This window comes from Benincasa hispida, chromosome 12 (assembly GCF_009727055.1).
Source record: "Benincasa hispida cultivar B227 chromosome 12, ASM972705v1, whole genome shotgun sequence".
NCBI classification, from domain to species: domain Eukaryota; kingdom Viridiplantae; phylum Streptophyta; class Magnoliopsida; order Cucurbitales; family Cucurbitaceae; genus Benincasa; species Benincasa hispida.
The window spans coordinates 51,915,739-51,934,386 of record NC_052360.1 but is presented as its reverse complement, the minus strand read 5'-3'; positions in this window follow the sequence as shown (position 1 = coordinate 51,934,386).

Sequence of the window (18,648 nt, the reverse complement as noted above, 5' to 3'; positions counted from 1 at the left end):
TCAAACTCACCCCATGTTAACAACACAACTCCCATTTGTCTCACTTTGGAGATGCCAACACTTAGTCTACCCAGCCTAGCCTTAGTCTAGCCTTGAGTTGTTCTCATTTTAGCTTGCCAGCCAAAATCTCCTTTTTTGCATGAAATCTCCTTCACCCACCTCCTGCTTGGGGTGATAAGACTTCAATTGCATGAAATCTCCTTTAGCCACCTCCTACTAGAATTTTATGTGATCCTTCTTTTACCACTTAAATTACTTAAATACTTCACATATTTCTCTACTTAAATTGTTTAAGACTTATACTCATATACTCTTGGCATTCTCCCTTGAAGTTTTCCATCAATTAGCCTTATCTTTTATCCTTAACGTATAGCAATTCACCCTTCCTTCATTAAAGTCCCACTTAGCCAACACATGAGTTGGTCATCACCAACGCATAGGGTGGCCGCTCACCCTCAACGCATGGCCTTCTAGGTGTGGTTGCTCGGCCTACTAAGCATGGACGCATGGTGCTGACCATCGACACACGATGTGCTGCCTAGGCACTTACGTGCTTGGCTGCATAGGCATGCTTGGCATAGCGCATCGACGCATGGCTGCTTGACAAACTTGGCTGTGCTTTGACGCATAGGATGGCTTGCCCGCTTTCCCGTTCTACGCATAGGCAGGGCGTTCGACATACACCATCGACGCATGGACTGCGGCATACACCATTGACGCATGGGCTATGCGCTCGACATACACCATCGACGCATGGGTTGCGCACTCGGCATACACCATTGATGTATGGGCTGCGCTTGATGCACGGCCTGTGCGCTTGTCCTCAATGCATGGCCTACGCACCTAGCATGCTCACTCGACGCATGCTTGTTGTCCGTGTTCGCATGGCTCATGTATGACTTTACGTTGGTTGTATGCAACCCTTAGCCATTTTTTTCAAGTTTTCTTGCTTCCGTCCTTCATGCTTTCTTGCGTCCAACATATTTCAAGCCCTTCATAGGTGTTTGGATTTCTAGTCACCTTTTGGATAATTTTTTGATGTTTTTCTCCCTTTGTCCCACTATCCCTACTTAGGATTTTTCTTCTCTACATTTAACCTCCACTTTAGATTTAGTGTTAGGGTCTTACATTTACCACCCCTTTAAAATAATTTAGTCCTAGAAATTAAACGAAATTTAATTTACAACAGAATTTTTATTTAATAATTTTTCTCATATAGTTTTATTACACCACAACTTTCTCTTTCCCTTTTCCCACCACCGACATATTGTCTTCCCTATCCTGAGTTAGTCCATATAGGTTCCCCAACGTCATTTTTCCTGTTTCCTCTTTTCTCCCTCCTACAGTTCGTCCTCCTCCAACTGTCATTGATCTCCCTCCTGGGTTGTTTGGTGGTTGTACATTTCCAGTATCCATCAACTAAGGGCATTCTCATTTAAAGTGTTCTGGTCTGCCACACTTAAAACACGTGTGCGACCGTTCTTGGGAACACTTAAAACACATGTGCGACCGTTCTTGGGTTTGTTCCCAACATTTTTTCCAGTGATATTTATTACAGATCGGGCATCTTGGTCTTTGGTTAACGCTCATCATTGACTCCTTTATTTGACTCTCCCATTCAGGGTCTGCTTTAGTGTTGGTAACTCCTCTTTTTTTCCATCCACTTCTGTTTTCTACCCTGGGGGTAAAATTTCTTGGTTCTTCTGTGAAACCCGGATTTCCATTTTTCCTACTTAAGCAGGTGATTAAGGGATTAACTAGGAAAAAGTTAAATCCTATGTTGAAGAAAAAGGAAATTTTTAAGTGTTGAATAGATTTTCCTTGAGTAGCTTTGAGTTAAGCTTAAATCCCTGAAAATTGACTAAGTGTTAGACTAGGCATTGCTATGTGAGTAGCTTTGAGTTAAGCTTAAATCCCTGAAAATTGATTGTGTTGGACTAGACATTGCTATGTAAGTAGCTTTGAGTTAAGCTTAAATCCCTGAAAAATTGACTAACTTTGGACTAGGCATTGCTATGTGAATAGTTTTGAGTTGAGCTTAAATCCCTAAAAATTGACTAAGTGTTGGACTAGGCATTGCTATGCATTGGCCACAAGATCTTGGAAAGAGTACTCGGGCAAAGGGAAAATTTGGAAATTTGGCTAAGTATAGAATGTTATGTGGATGTGTTGGAAGGAGGGAAAATTTGGAAATTTGGCTAAGTATAAAAGGTTGTGTTGATGCATTGGAAGAAGTTGTGTTGATGCGTTGGAAGAGACCAAAGCGTTGGAAGAAGTTGTGTTGATGCGTTGGAAGGGACCAATGTGTTGGAAGAATTTGTGTGATGCATTGGAAGGGTTGTTGGTGATGGCATGCGGCTGAAGGAAGGAAAATGGAAGTGATGCGTTGAACATCCAAGACTTTGTGGACGCATATGAAGGATGAACTCATGGAGGATGTCATTCGGACATGTGGCTTGTTAGGAGGAATTCTTAAGCCTTAAGTAAAAGAGGTGGCAGCATAAGATGACATACAAAGTTAAGGGCCATGCATTGGTGAAAGGAGAAGAAGACACATTGGGTTGTGCTGATGCAAAGATTGTGTTGATGGTGTAAGGAAGAGACACTTGGTCATGCGGCCAAGTAGAAGGTGTCGCCATGGAGCAATCTTGGACGCCTATAAATAGGACCAAAGACTTCATTCTTCAGATCACAACTCAAAATAAATTTAAGAAGAGTGGGAAATTTGAGGAAACCTTGCGTTAAAGCAAAATCCATGCGTTGGACATAGAAGTTCAAAGAGGACGCATAGGACAGTGAAGTCTGGAAAGTAGAATCAACTTAGAACTAGAAGTTCTCCCATAATACTCATGTGTTTGATATGATTCTAAAGCTATCTAAAAGCTAAAAGAGTCTAGTTTTTATGGTGGGGCTGCCGAAGAAGAAGATCCAAGGAATCAGGCTGGAGAATGAGGAAAAGATAGAAGGGTCGAGCTGTCGAGTAAGTTGGGTCAGTCTTAATTATTTGATGATTCCGGCCAAACCACAAGAATTTCTAAGCTAATATTTTAGGTTAATATTTCTGAGACATTTTAGAACATATTTGTAGAAGGAAGTATCTCTAGATAACGCCTATAACTATGAGTAATCTGAGCTTTAAATTGAATCTGGATTTTAGGGTTCAAAAGGAAAACCAAGGAAACTTAAAGAACTTCGGAAAGGAAAGTTCCTAACCAACCAAGGTGAGTGACTAAAATGTTTAAAATTTTTTAAGAAACCATGTGCTAAAGAAAGATCTTTCAGATAAAGACATGTTTTCTAAGTTTTATTAAAGAAAGTTATTTTATGACTAGTTTTACTTAAAACTCGATACTGAAGGACATTTGAGAAGGTATCCAAGTAGCTTGATACTGAAGGACACAGTTGAGATGGTATCTGAGCAAAAGTACCCAAGTGTGGGGTAGTTCTTCTGATAAAAATAAGTTTTCTGGTCACTCACTGGGCTTTATAGCTCATGCTTTCCAAATATTTTTCCTTTTCCCAAGTAGAGAAATGTGAGGAGTTCCAGGGTGCTGCTATGGTCAAGGTCTATCACATGCCACAGTTACACTCCCGGAGGGTTTTATGGTTGTTGTTGTAAACTTGTAATTAAGTTTTGGAGTTGTATAAACGTTACATTGTTGTAATGAAATGAGCCTACTTAATCAGTTGGTTATTGAATTTATTCATTGGTATCAGAGTTGTTAGGCAGTAAGTGTCGACCAAAGGGTTGATAACTGCTGTCAATCACGCCCTTTCTCAGGCTCAGAGGGTGGTCTGGGGCGGGGTGTGACAACTTCCCTCCGCCATCGACTCATTGATGAGTCTCTTTCCGATCTTACTTCTTCTGCCGTTAAACTTCTTTCTACTCTCATCGCGGCTTCTATTAGCTTTGTAAATTCTCCCCATTCCGTGGTTGCTGTAACAGGAGTTCGAATCTCTTGTTTTAATCCTGTTTCACACCTCCGACGGCGTTCTTTTTCATCCACCACTATGTTTAAAGCATACTTGGATAATTCCGTATCCTTTAATTCATATTCTGCTACCGTCTTGCATGAGTTGTAGAAACTCATCTTGTATCATATCCCTGAACGATCGGGGATAGAATCTTTTGAAAAATGCTTTTCGAAATTTCTCCCAACATATTTCTTCTTGATCGCCCCTCTTATTCTTTAATAGCTTCCACCAATCTTCTACTTGTTTTTGCAGTAAGAATGTGGCAAGACTTACCTTACAGTTTTCAGGACATCTCATCACCTCGAAACATTTTTCTATTTGATTCATCCATACTTCTACTTCTGCATGATCCTTTGTTCCTTCAAAGTTTGTGGTTCCCAATGCCTTTAATCGTTCTATCCCATATTTCTTCTCGGGATCAGGTTGTAAATTTTCTAAGCTTACTTGTTGTTTTTGGATGAATTTATCCATTTGTTCTTCCTCCCTGGATTTTTCTCTTGGATGGCTTGAGGCACTTTCACTTTTATTTCCAGAGGGTTGCCTCGTTCTAGTTTTCCACTTCTCAGCATTTTGTCTACAATCATTCACACATAAATTAGACATATGTTATCAACATACATTTTTTATTTATGAACATTGTTTCTATTTACATTAGTAGTTTCTTCCAGTCTACATAGTTATTTGTTTTACTCATTCCCCAATAGTCGAAAGTTTTCAAAGTTAAGGCGCATCCTCTCGTTCCTCCATAGACACCTCTCTTGAACATGTCCTATTTCCTTACAGAAAATATGAAATTTATAGGATTCTGCGTTGTTAGAGTCATAAGTGGGTTGTTCCTCGAATTCGATCACGATACGTCGAGGAATATCCTTCTTTCCTGCACGCGCCCATTCTTAGTCCAACGTTAGTTCAGGCAGTATGTTGTTACTTCCTGAACTTGAACCTCCAGCCAGTTCTCGTTAATATTTTTCCTGAATCTTTCTTGTTTTTCTTTGAAAGATATACCAATTTTTGCGGATATGGCCAACCTTGCCACACCCATAGCAAATTTCGGTCCCTTTCAGACACAGACCGCTATGATTTTTACCACACTGTGGACATCCCATGTTAGTTTGGGATTCCACCAAGTTTGTATTGTCCAAGGTAATAGGATATTTAGTATTATTATTCACAATATTCTCAGATCCTTTGGGGTTTTCCCTTAGGTTAGCACTGTTGTCTCCAGTTCGCGTTCCGGAGTCATTCCACCACCAGTCTTGTTTGTTCAGATTCATTTCCTACAGTTGACATTATTCAGGTTATTACTTACTAATTTCTTTATTTTCACTTCCCTTTTTTTTTTCATATTTTTCTATGTCCACTTATTATTCCTCATTTCTTTCTCCTAACCTTTCTTGGTTCTACTTTAGGATTTTCCTAATATATTTCATTATATTTATTCCTTTTTAGATTTTGACCTGGCCTAGTTTTTCTAATATTTATCTGGCTTCCTACCTTAGGTAAGGCCTTTTCCTGATGCTGCTTTGGCTTTAACCTATCCCTTTTTCCTTTACTTTTCCTAGATTCTATTATACTTATGCTTAGACTCAACCTAGGTTTTACGTAAACCTAGCTCTGATACCAAGCTGTCACACCCCTCCCTAGCCTTAACTCCCCAAGACCTGGAAGGCAGCGTGAGGTACACCAGTAGTATCCTAAGACAATATTTAATTCAACATTTTCCCCCCTTATCTATTAAAGACTTTCAACATGTTTACAAACTCTATCTAACTTTCATACACATAGTTCAATTTTCTATATTCTTTATTACATGATCCGATCTGTACCCTGAGAATTTACCAAGTCCTGGTGTGTTTGGTGGTTAGTAGACTCCTTCCTGAACGCTTCGCTTTGCTACTGGGGGTGGGGGGGGGGGGGGGATAGAAGAAACATTTGGAAGAGTGTTGAGCTACTAAGCCCAGTGAAGTGGTTCTTTTAGCAATAATAAATCACTTTACAAAACATATTGGGAAAGTAATCACATAATCACAATTTCCAGTATAATCTATGCATGATCATGTGTACATTCCATTCAATTATCATCCTCCAGTTTCATGCTATACGTGGTATGCTCATATCATTGGACACATTGTCAATCAACATACAACTTTTTTAATGGAAACTTTCCTATAACCACTTCTCCTGCCAATGTGCACATCGACAATTCTTTTCCCGCTAGTCATGCTTAGGTACTTGATTATATTTCCACCGGTCGTCACTGACTATTATTTTCCACTGATCGAGGCCGACTATATTTTCCCGCCAAGCACCTTTTATTAAGCATGCTAACTTATGTAATCTAGTATAAATTCTCAGTTTCCATTAGCAATTCTCACAAAACAATATCATGGCAACAACATAATCATTCAAAAGCATTTATCCATATATTAACGCATAAAACTAAAGTAAACACTCACCGTACGCAAGTTTTTTCCACTAAAAATCACCTTAAGACCCTGAGAATTCCTCCATATCAAAATGGAAATTCCTCAAATTAAATTATTTTTTATATCAATAAATAAATGTCAAAAACTACGAAAATACTATTATATAATGAAAACACCAGCTTACCCTACTCAATTTTAGCTAAAAATATCAAAATTAGCCTCCTTTAGAGGTTATTTTGGATTGTGGTAGGTAGCTGGGCGTTAAGTAGTAAGCAGGGTAGGCGTGCTGCTGCCGCACACAGGGGGACTGGCGTGTTGTGTGTGCGTTGCACAGGGCGTTTGATGCATCGCATGGGGGAGGCTGCTGTGGCTAGGTGGCTGCACGGGATGCGTCGACAGAGATCGGGGACGGACGAACGTCAGCATGCGGTGCGCGTAGGGTGTGGGCTGGCTGTGCATCTCGGCTGACTCAATGCCTCACCAACGACAACTTGGCTTCTTTTTGATCTCCAATCAACTTGGCAGCCTAATAATTCAAACAGTATCTCTAAATATGCTCTCAAACATACGATTTAAGTGATGGTATGAATGGAATTCCCTTTGCCCAACCCCTCTATTTAAGCCATTTCAAACTCACCCCATGTTAACAACACAACTCCCATTTGTCTCACTTTGGAGACTGCCAACAACTTAGTTCTTACCCAGCCTAGCTTAGTCCTACCTTGAGTTGTTCTAATTTTAGCTTGCCAGCAGCAAATCTCCTTCACCCACCTCCTGCTTGGGGTGATAAGACTTCAATTGCATGAAATCTCCTTAGCACCTCCTACTTAGAATTTTATGTGATCCTTCTTTTACCACTTAAATACTTAAATACTTCACATATTTCTTCTACTTAAATTGTTTAAGACTTATACTCAGTATACTCTTGGCATTCTCCCTGAAGTTTTCCATCAATTAGCCTTATCTTTTATTCCTTAATGATAGCAATTCACCCTTCCTTCATTAAAGTCCCACTTAGCCAAACCATGAGTTTGGTTCATCACCAACGCATAGGGTGGCCGCTCACCCTCAACGCATGGCCTTCTAGGTGTGTTGCTCGGCCCTACTAAGTAGTGGACGCATGGTGCTGACCATCGGACACACGTGTGCTGCCTAGGCACTTCGTGCTTTGGCGGTGCATGGTTTGCCATGTTGCGCTTGGCATAGCGCATCGATGCATTGGCTGCTCGACAGAACTTCGGCAGTCGTTCCTTAGTGCACCAGGGGCGCCTTATTTTATCCAAAACCTCAATCTCGCTTATTTTTATAGGGCCCAAAAAATTCTTTCCACAACAATAATCCATCTTTTTCAGTTTATGGTTTTGTAATGAAAAGTATAGGGGTTTTCGTAGCCGTTCCATCATGAGGGAATGTCCAGGACTCTCGCAAGTCGTAAAGCGAGAACATTGCCCAATCTATCATAGAGCTCTAACATGATCAGATTTTTATAAGTAAGCATCTTCTTGTAAAATATGAGCAAACACCAAATCCTTTCTAGAGCCCTAAACCTTCCATTTCCTCCCCACCCGTTGTCCAAGAACTGGAGCTAGAGCTAGTTGGGTTGGATGAAGAACACCGGTTGACTTTTAACGGCAAAACACGGTTATTGCCATCATTCATACTTTGGTTGGTTCTTCCCCTTTCTTTTGCTTTCCACCTCCCACCGACTTGTCGGAATGAACTGGGCAGTAAAGGGCACGTAGACGGTGAATGGGGGAAGCCCAGTATTCAACCCACCAGTAAAATGCATTAAAAAAGCGGCAAATTTTTAGCGGACGGTGCTGCTTACAGTGCACGATATTTGATGAATAGTGGGCGTATTGATGATAGTGACGATATCCGACCGTGGGACTGAATCTCCTCCTTATCCTACTGAGAGGCTTCTCTTTCTTCTCTTTCAAGCACTGGGAGTCCTTCTCACAAGGCCTAAGAAGAGAGTGTAGGGGGTGCTGGTTCCCTTCATTATTTTTAGCAAAAAGTTCCTGCGGCTTGAAGCAAGATGGGGGGGACGGGGGGACGACAGCTGCGCTTCGACGCATAGGATGGCTTACCACTTTGCCCGTTCGGAACGATAGGCAGCGCTCAACATACACCATCGACGCATGAGGCTGCGGCATACACCATCGACACATGGCTTGTTGCCTGGCATACACCATCAACGTATGGGTTGCACGCGTCGCATACACAATTGATGCATAGGCTGCCATTTGGACGCACGCGCCTTGTGCCTTGTTTCCTCGACGCATTGCTTGCTGCCCGTGTCCGCCATGGCTCATGTTGCCTTTTGCTGTTTAGTTGTATGCAACCCTTAGCATTTTTTTTCAAGTTTTTTTTGCTTCCATCCTTCATGCCTTATTGCGTCCAACATGTTTCTAAAGGCCCTTCATAGGTGTTTGGATTTCTGAGTACCTTTTGGATAATTTTTTTTATGTTTTTCTCCCTTTGACCATTATCCCTACTTAGGATTTTTTCTTCTCTACATTTTAACCTCCACTTTAGGTTTTAGTGTAGTGGTCTTACAACATGAAATTTTAAAATTTCAAGAGAAAACAAAATAGAGGACTCATCATTGGCCGATCTAGGGTTTAGGAAAAACAAACCTGAAGTAGAACAATATTCTCCCCCACCAAAGCTTCAATTCCTTTAAAAACCACAGTTCCCTGTCATGCACTTCACAAACGATCCGGCCGAAGCAACATCCGAGGAGCAAAACCAAGTCGTTATTAACGAGGCCGGTATCGCGTGAACGGAGAGAACCGTCAAAAATGGCAGGACATGGTTGAGGCTGAGATTAGAAAGCAGCAAGGTAAAAAGAAAAAACACTAAAGATTTTGTGAGAAATACAACAGATCTATGAAAGAAAAAAACAAACGAAAAGCGGGTTGAGGACGAGATGGAGGAGGAAGATTGAACGCGGCTATGTTTTTATGAGCGATGGTTGAGAGAGACGTGGAGAAGAGGAAGGGAGAAGGAGATTTGAGGGAACGGAGGAGGCGAAAGGGCAGATTCGAGATTCAGAACGAAATTTCTAAGAGGATTAGCATGCACAAAAAGGAGACGAACAAATCTGTGACATTACGGAAAGCAGGAAAGACAAAACAATGACATAGCCAAAAAGCGGGTCGGTTGAAGATTAAATGGAGGAGAAGATTTGAAGCGGTTAGGGGGTTTCAAATTGATGGTGAGAAAGACGTGAGAGCGGAAAGAGGGAGAAGAAGATTCTGAGGGAACGAGGAGGGGAAAGGGCAATTCGAGATCGAAGGATGATTTCTAAGAGGGACCACATGCGCGAAAAGGGAGGCGAACAGATCTGTGACATAAAAAACAGCAAGAGACAAAATTAGTGACATACGAAAGTGGCGTTAAGGACGAGGATTGCGGATTAAGATTGAAGCGACTAAGGGTTTCGACGATGGTTGAGGAGAGACGTAGAGGGAAAAGGAGAGAAGAATATCTGAGGGAAAATGAAAGAGGGATTCATCTGAGGAGGGAAACGTGAGAGGGAAAGAGGAGAACGCGCAAGGGGAGAGGGAGGAGATGCGTTGAGTGAAAGCCAGGAGAGGCCAGACAGTTCAGACATCTGAGAAGCGGGACGAGGAAGAGATGCGTTGAGGGAAAGGAAAGAGGGAGAGACATCTAAGGAAAAGAAAGAGGAGATGGGACCATACGAAAACCTCCAAATTTCCATTACTGTTTGCAAAACCAATTGGATTGGATTTTTTAAAAAATTTGGTGATATACAAAAAACGGGCCCCAACATGGATATGATATGAGGAATCACTGAGTTTAAACTCATATCTAGCCCCCCCAAACACACCCTAAAAGTTAGAATTAGTCTTTATTGACTATATGATAAAAAACTCATCAATAGGGAAAATTTTTTCACAGAATGACCCAAGAACAAAAAATATTTTCTATGAATGACCTCTTCCTAAAAACTATTATGACTGACCTTACCCATATGAAATACCAAGATTTTTCCCCCCAATTTAAAAACTTTTCAGACGCCTTACGAATACTTTACAAAAGGACCGTTCACATTTTTGCTTACCTCTCTCATTGTGCATCTTTGCTTCTTCAAGTATCTCCCGTTTTTCTTCTCGTCTTCTCCATTTCATCGAGCATTTAACCACCTTCTCGCTAGTTGTTTCTACCACATTTTTCCATCGTTCGTCTTGATCTAAAAGTATGTGACTCTTCTACCTTGAATGGCATGTGAATATTTTGTTTCACAGTTTAGGCGTTCGCGCATACCTTTTGTTAAACGGATCTTTTCAACTTTTTTAACAATGATCGCGTATTTGTTCATAATCGATTTCTCTTAGATAACCCTAGGGACGAGCGTTTAGTATTTCTAAAACGACCCTTGGTTAGAATAAAACTTTAAAACGCATCGTTTAGACAAAGAAGTGCACGATTGTTTAGTTTGGTTTACGTGATTCCACTTATTTCTTTTGTTATGCGATCGTTTAGTTTTTGGTTATGTTGATTCGTAGTTCTTTGTTATGCGAATACTGTTTAGTTTTTTTGTTACTCACGTGGTCCATCCTTTAGTTTCTTTGCTGATGCGATCGTTTAGTTTTTTTCTAGCGATATTTTTGTTTTTGTTTACAAAATTGTCTTGTTTCTTTCTTTTTTTCATTTTTTATCTGTGTGGTCGTTTAGTTTTTGTTTATGCATTTTTTAGTTTTTTAGGTGGTCGTTTAATCTTATTGTGGTAATGTATACGTTTGTTACAGATTGCTAAGATGTGTCATCCCTGTTTGAGAAATATTTTCCTACTATAGTTTTCTTTTCCAAGTCCAAAAAACTGCCATGATTAAGGATAGTTTGACAGAAAGAACAGATTGAGAATGCTATAGGCGAAAACGGCATTGGTCCACTGTTGGACTAGATCTTGTATTTGAATGAAAATTTTTCACCATTTTCTGTTAAGGCAGTAACAGATGCGAACCGATGCTTATATGATTCAAACAATTGGGACAAGAAGGTAACATTCTCCTACGATGATTTTAATTTTGATAACTAGGTTGTTGGACCGACCAGGAAATAGTATAAAGAAAAACAAGCGAATGAGAGACTACAACTCATTCTTGGACTGAAGAACCCAAATGATAAGGATAGTTCACTGCAAAAGATCGTGAAGGCCACCATTCAAGAAGTCTACTTTTTACCAACGATGAAGATGCCATCCAAGTTGCATAGGCATTATTCATTAAAAAAACGGTGATGAGTATTACCAAACGATTGAGATGCCATCAAGGTTGCATTGGAATTATTCATTGATATGATTATGATTAGAAAAGTGACAAAGAAAACCCAAATTCGGACTATTGAAGACATTTGGATTGTCAATGACTCTTGAGAGTCTTTAGACATTATGACTGGTCGTCCATCTTTTTCTAATGTACATTGAATAGCATTTGAAGACTATAGAGCGTTAGGAACGAATGAGGCACCATGAGACAAAGAAAGTAGAAAATGGCTCATCATACTTATATTTACTGTATAAAAAAGATTTGCACTTGCAGATTTCACGTATGTACTTTTGTTTTCCACTTCACGTTTAATTCTACATTGAATCTATTATGTTATTATATGGTGTTAACGGCCTCCATATGTAAGGTTAGGCTTACGGAAATTTTATCCATATCAAGTTAAGTTCTAGTCACCAATTCAGCAACGGCTGCAATTTCTAGGAATTCTTAAAAATGCGAAATTATGTCTCGTGCTCCATCTTATTTAAATCGTCGATTAAGAATGTTTTTTGCCAAAGAAAGTACATTAAATTGATCACTTTATTAATCCTTGGGCATTTATTCCATAGTTTCATGCATTTGACTGCTCATTTGGCTTATGTACAGACTATGTTATGACAGAGACTTGTACAACGCGTAGAGGGAGATAAGGTACCAAAGGAAGTACCGACTAGAAGGATTTTGATGTGATTCATGATGTTAAAGAAAGAAAGATTTGATGGAGGTTTTGAGGTGCATGACACACTCTCTTGATGTACCCTCACAAAGTCATATTTGGACGGGCACGCATGATTCGACCAACATGTTGGGGAGCACGAACACCCTCCATCAAATGAACCCCATGTAGATCTTCCTGTAGCTAAGCATGTGCCACAGGAAGCCAGAACCACATAGGTCGCGTTTAGACTAACCATGAGAAGGGTAAGAGGTGACAGGGACCAAATTGTCAAGTAGGCAACATAAGTCCTCAAAAAAACATTGTTGTCATTCCAATCCTACAAAGTTCTTTAGGGAGAAAATTGAAGAGTTTTTGCAAAGATTTGGCAAAAACTTGATACCATGGGTCCATCAGATGGTGTTGATTACCTTTCACTGTCCAGCATCATCTGATGAGGCCAACAACTAAATGAAAATAAACTTGCTAGTTCACGTCCCAAATGGGATATGTATTTTAGAAAATTCCTAAACGATCGTTTAGAAAATCCTAAGCGTTCGTTTGAGATAACCTTTAACGATTGCTTTAGGATTATGCGAAACGATCGTTTAGAAAATTTTAACCCGCCAGCAATCAGCCCGACACCCGAGACGATCATTTGGATAATCCTAAAAACGATCATTTTTCATTTCATTGTTATTTTGTCATGATTTTGGTTCAGGATAATAATGAAGGACTCCTCGTGATTGATGGTAAAATAATAAATAATTTGAAGGAACCCCCCATGATAGAAGTCCAAAATCTCAATTATCAGTGATTACATGCGTGGTTATTGAGCACAACACGACTAAAGAAGTAACAGTCGATGAAAATACTTGAACTCCCGCCATACAACTGTTCAATCTTAGAAGCCACTTCGATTTGAATTCAACCAAGGAAGAAACCAACTAAAGTTTTCACCTGAGGAAGTAAAAAGAGAAAAACAGTCACATACTATTGGTTACAAAGAGGCGAGAATCTTCAAGAAGCTCAACCACTTTCAAATGAATCCTCATTCCTTCAAGTGACCCTTAACCACCTTCTTTCAAGTGATCCTTAAACCACATTTTCAAGTGAATCCTTGATTGCCTCCTTCAAGTGATCCGCAATTACCTCATTCAAGGGTGATCCTCAAAATTAGTCATCTTCAAAATATTAATCAAGAAGTTTAACCACATTGTAAAATAAATCTCAACCATAAGCACTTGCATGGAATTTGAACCAACCATTAATTCCCAACCCCTTGATCCCTGTTACCTTACTTTCTCATGAGGACCATTAGTTCCTAACGACCTGTTGTTTCCCAATCCCGATATATGCGTTCAGTGGGAAATTGCATAACCAAAAAAAATGGAAAATCCATTTTCAAAAAACTCAAAATGAGGAGCGAATGGTTTGTATTATTCCAGATCAAGGAGTTCTTCAAAACACTTTGAGTAGAAAACATGAGTGATAGGACATGAGATATTTCTAATTTTATCTTAAGATCGTGTAGTAATTTTCTTAACGATCACTTAAGAAAATTCTATTACGATTTTGTTTTAGAAATTTTAAGTGAGATCGCGCAGAATAGTCTTAGCGATCGCTGTAGAAATTTAACCAAATGATCTTTTAGAAAAACCTAATCGATCATTAAGAAATTTCTCCAACGATCATTTTTTAGAAAATTCTAAATGCATCGTTATTCAAAAGAAATTATCAAACAATCGTTTAAGAAAACCTACGCGATCGTTTAGAAAATTCCAGGTGATCATATTGTTCATATAAATTACCAAACGATCATTTTAGAAAAAAACCTAAGACGATGTGGCTTTATATTACATTTCTAATTTATACTTTATATGTTTTCTTTTTTTGGATCAGAATTATGGATTCTCTATTGATACACTTGCATCATAAGTTGCAGTCGAAATCCTGGGTTTGTGCAAGTATCAATCACATGGGTTGATTTTGAGGCTTCATGCGTATGCAAAAATTTTCACATCTTTGTTGAAATTACCTCTTCATCAATTTTATATTTACGTATTTTCTTTTATCCCAGGATGGAAATTATGGAGCTCGGAAGAAATTGCTTTTAAGATCTGGCCAGAAGGTGTGTAATATGGACGATGGAAGCTGTTAGACTGGTTAGGATTAGGAAGCACATATGAAGGTTTGGACAGACTCTTCTTACTTTATTGACTGATTGTGCTTGGCCAATATGAAGAATACAAAACCAGCATTGGATGGGAAGTTGGACTTTTCATATTTGGGCCATCAAACATCAAACAACACTGCATGGCTTGTCATCAATCTAGAAACGTGCACTATTTAATGTATTTGACTTCTACTGCCTAACTACATTCAGTAACGGACATAACGGATCTTCAGCTAGTTGGCCAGATCAATACCTTCAATGTTGATTTCCATCCAATATGACAGATGCAACATAGAAAATTCAAGTACGGGCCCATGGGAATTGAAGAGATCGAAGGAACAACACTCCAAACATGTCAAGTCTCTTTTGACTGTGACATTTTTTGTGCTAGGTTTGTAGAATATATTTGTAACTGGTACGAATAGGGATAAACTTAGGAAATAGGAACAATATGAGCATTGTTTAGGAAACAATACATTGCTTCGGTTGGGGCTAATCAATATATAGTGGTAATATTACTTGAATTCTTGAATTGAATTTTGTACGTATATATATGTTTCAATGAATAATATTAAAAATAATTACAATCAAAACCAAAAAAAAAAAAAGCACTTAAATAAAACGTATCATTCACAAATAAACTAAACGATCGTCCATAAACCTCCAACTCACGATCACCCAGAAATAACTAAAACGATCGTCCATAAATAACTAAATGATAACCCAATATTGTTAACAACATTTGATGTGTATTTATCAAAATATATTTGGATTGATATTTCAGCGTTGGTGCTTAATACTCACTAGTTCCCTGACCGTTATATCATTTCTGACCTTCAAAACTTTCATTGACCTCCAACATAATTGCTTTCCAGGACTGGGTCTCATTTCCTCACCAAACTATATAAAGATGCGAAGTTAGCGTCATTGATTTTGCAATTGGAATTAGAAAATTTTAAGCCATCCAATCAAAATTTTAAAAAATCGCCCAGTTTTGGTAATGTGATTTGCCTAATTATTCTATAAGTTATGCACTTAGTATTTTATACGCAATCGGTATATATTACGATCATTAGTATTATATTAAACGATCTGTTATGCAATACTAAACGAGTGTTTATACTGAAATGATCGATTTGTCTATATATTTACATATTATGATCGTTCATTTAATACTAAAATGAAAACTTATATGAAGAAATTCTGGGACAAGAAAAATATTGTAGATATAACTTACATTCTCCCCAATTTTCTGATCTGAAGAACGAATCTTGCTCTATACCTAAAGACCATAGTGAATATGAACAAGATGAAAGGCGATCGGCAATGAGGATGTTAGACTAAAACTCTGAGAGACACAATGAGAGAACTTTCTTTTGAGTTCGATAGACATATAAATAACTGAAAGTGACCTTTCATTCTTTTGATATCAATGTTATTCAATGCTATCGTAGAATCATTAATTGGGAATAAATACTTTTGGTTTGGAATGTTAGTATTGCATCGGAATACATTATTGAATGAATCACTGAAGGAATCGTTTAAAGGAAAGTGCGGGTTTTCTAAATTTCTTTAAAAAATTAGGGTAAATTTGGTATTTCATAGAGGCAAAAGTCAGTCAAAGATATAGCTTTTAGGAAGAGGGTTCATTCATAAAAAAGAGAACAAAAAAAAGTTTTGGTTTTTGGGTTTATTTTCGTGAAATTTTCCATAAATAGTCCATAGTGATGATTTTGATCAAATACTCTCACTAATTAGTTTCCTACCATAGGGACTATTCATGAAGATTTTATATAAACTATAGAGACTAAGTTATAATTAAAAACTACAGGGATTTAAATTCTAGTTCTCTTTAAAAACTATTAAGAACCACCATGTTTGTTATTTGATAACAAATTATAGTATAATAAATTTAATTTTTAATACAAAGTTTTCCATAGTGATCCGACGTGTTTTCGACAATTAGATCTATTAAGAGGAGTCATGAATTTGACAATTGAAAACACTGGGTCGCTACCTCGTAACTATTAGCCAATTAGGGCATGTTATATCCCGATTTTATTTGTAAGCTTGTTTATTTCAGGTCCAAACCACCATGCTCTATAAATACTATCATATAGGTACCCTTAATATTGGGTTTTATATTGTATAAATGTTCAAACTTTCATCTTTTCCCCCTTTAAATAGATACACTTCATTGTTTGAAGTTTCTTCACAAAGTTTAAGCTCAATTATTAGTAAGCTTCACAGTCTCATTGAGGTATCACACAACTCTTCCTCTTCTTAAACAAACAAGAAAATGAAGATTTTAATCATCATTAAATGCCACTAGATTGAAGTTCTTCCTTCCTCAAGCGCAATATCCGAGCATCGCTTCTCTTAAACCTTAACCTCAATTTCCTCTTTTTCTCTCTCTCTTTTTCTCTTTTCCTCTCTAGGTTTCATTTCTTTCCTTTCTCTTTCGATACACCCTTCATCTCATTCATTGAACAAAGTTTCTAGTCTGCTAACTATTCAGCTCCACCTTCCCAATCAAACTTTGCCAGTGGACCCCATTAACGACGACGAGCTATTGTTGTGGTCTGATGCATACTGATGGTTCTGACTAGGGAAGCTTTTGTTCCTGAACGTTTAGTTGTCACATTGTTGGGATTTTGGATCATCACATGATTTTTGCCTTTATTTCCTATTTTGGTTATCGTTTGATATCGAGAAAATCATTTTGGTTGTTATTTGGCCAATTGTTTTTTCGAAAATACTTGTCTTCTGTTCTTCTAAGATCCGTTTTCTATTGACAATTTTAACTATATTTCGTTACTACTTAAAATTTGGTTTAGGACTTTTTCCCTTTTTTTTCTTTATTTTTGTCCAAGAAAAAAAATACGCTTCATTCGTGCATCAATATATATTATATGTGTGTGATCATAGCATATTCAATAAAATCTAAGTAAAGTTTAAATTAAAGCCATCATTTTTTTTTAATAAAAAATGAGATTAGTTTTTTTTCATTAACCATTAAATCAAATTTTTTTAAATTTTTAAACATGCATTTTTCGATTTTCGAAATAATGTTGTTATAATTTCTTGGTCATGTTTGCAAACAGTGACACACAAATACTCAAAACCAACCAACATATATACATGATAAACCCTACAACCTACCAATTTGGCCATACAAATGCCATAAAAATCTTTATTTTTTTCCTCCTATTAACATGTGATACTTCCACTTATAATAAACCTTAACCAAATAAACATACATGAATTTGTCTATAAATAACTGTTTTTTTATTACTCCTTTATTTTTTAGTATTTTATTTCTTTGTGTAAATAGTATCTTTAGATCTCTTTCCTTGTTATTTGACACTTTACCCATTAGGTTGACTTTTTGAATAATAAAAAATTAATTTCCTCCTTAGAACCTCGTTTGGTTAAGGCTTTCCATTGGTAGTTGTACGTCTAGCTCTTGCTTCCAGCGCTCGTATTGGCGATTTTTTTTTGCTTACAGCCGTATTCTACGCTTCGTTCTCAACGATTGGTTAGTGACTCTGAAGTCAAGTTAGCGGCGCAAATACCATTTCTCGTTTTCCATCAATCTTCTGCATCTCTCTTTTGCCTACTCATCAATCATTTGCTTTGTGATGATTGTGTTCACTATTAAGGTTAAAAATCAAGGGTCTCCCGTTCTTCCTTTGTCAGTGCTTGAAATTCATCACTCTTGTTTTTGTTTCCATTACGTGGTTTTGAGCGCATCAGTGGACTCGTGTAGTTTCGGTTAGGGACAGTCTTTGTGGGTTGGGAGGATAGGATGATTTTGGGTTTGAAAGATAGCCTGGCCTTTGCTGCGGGGATAATCATGGGATGAGTAGACATGGGTACAGGTTATGGGACAGTGTCGGGTAAGACTGAGGCATTGCAAGTTGAAGAACGAGCAATAGGCAGTAAGAAGCCGCAGCATCGTAGATGCGAGAACATTGGCCGGCAGTCAGACCGCGATGGTGAGTCAAGAGGTAAACGATCGAATGGTAAGGCAAACCTATTTTGTGAACGAACACGAATCGGTAGGACTAACAGCAAAAGTGGTGAGTGATAATTACCGTATCGCCTGACAGACTAACC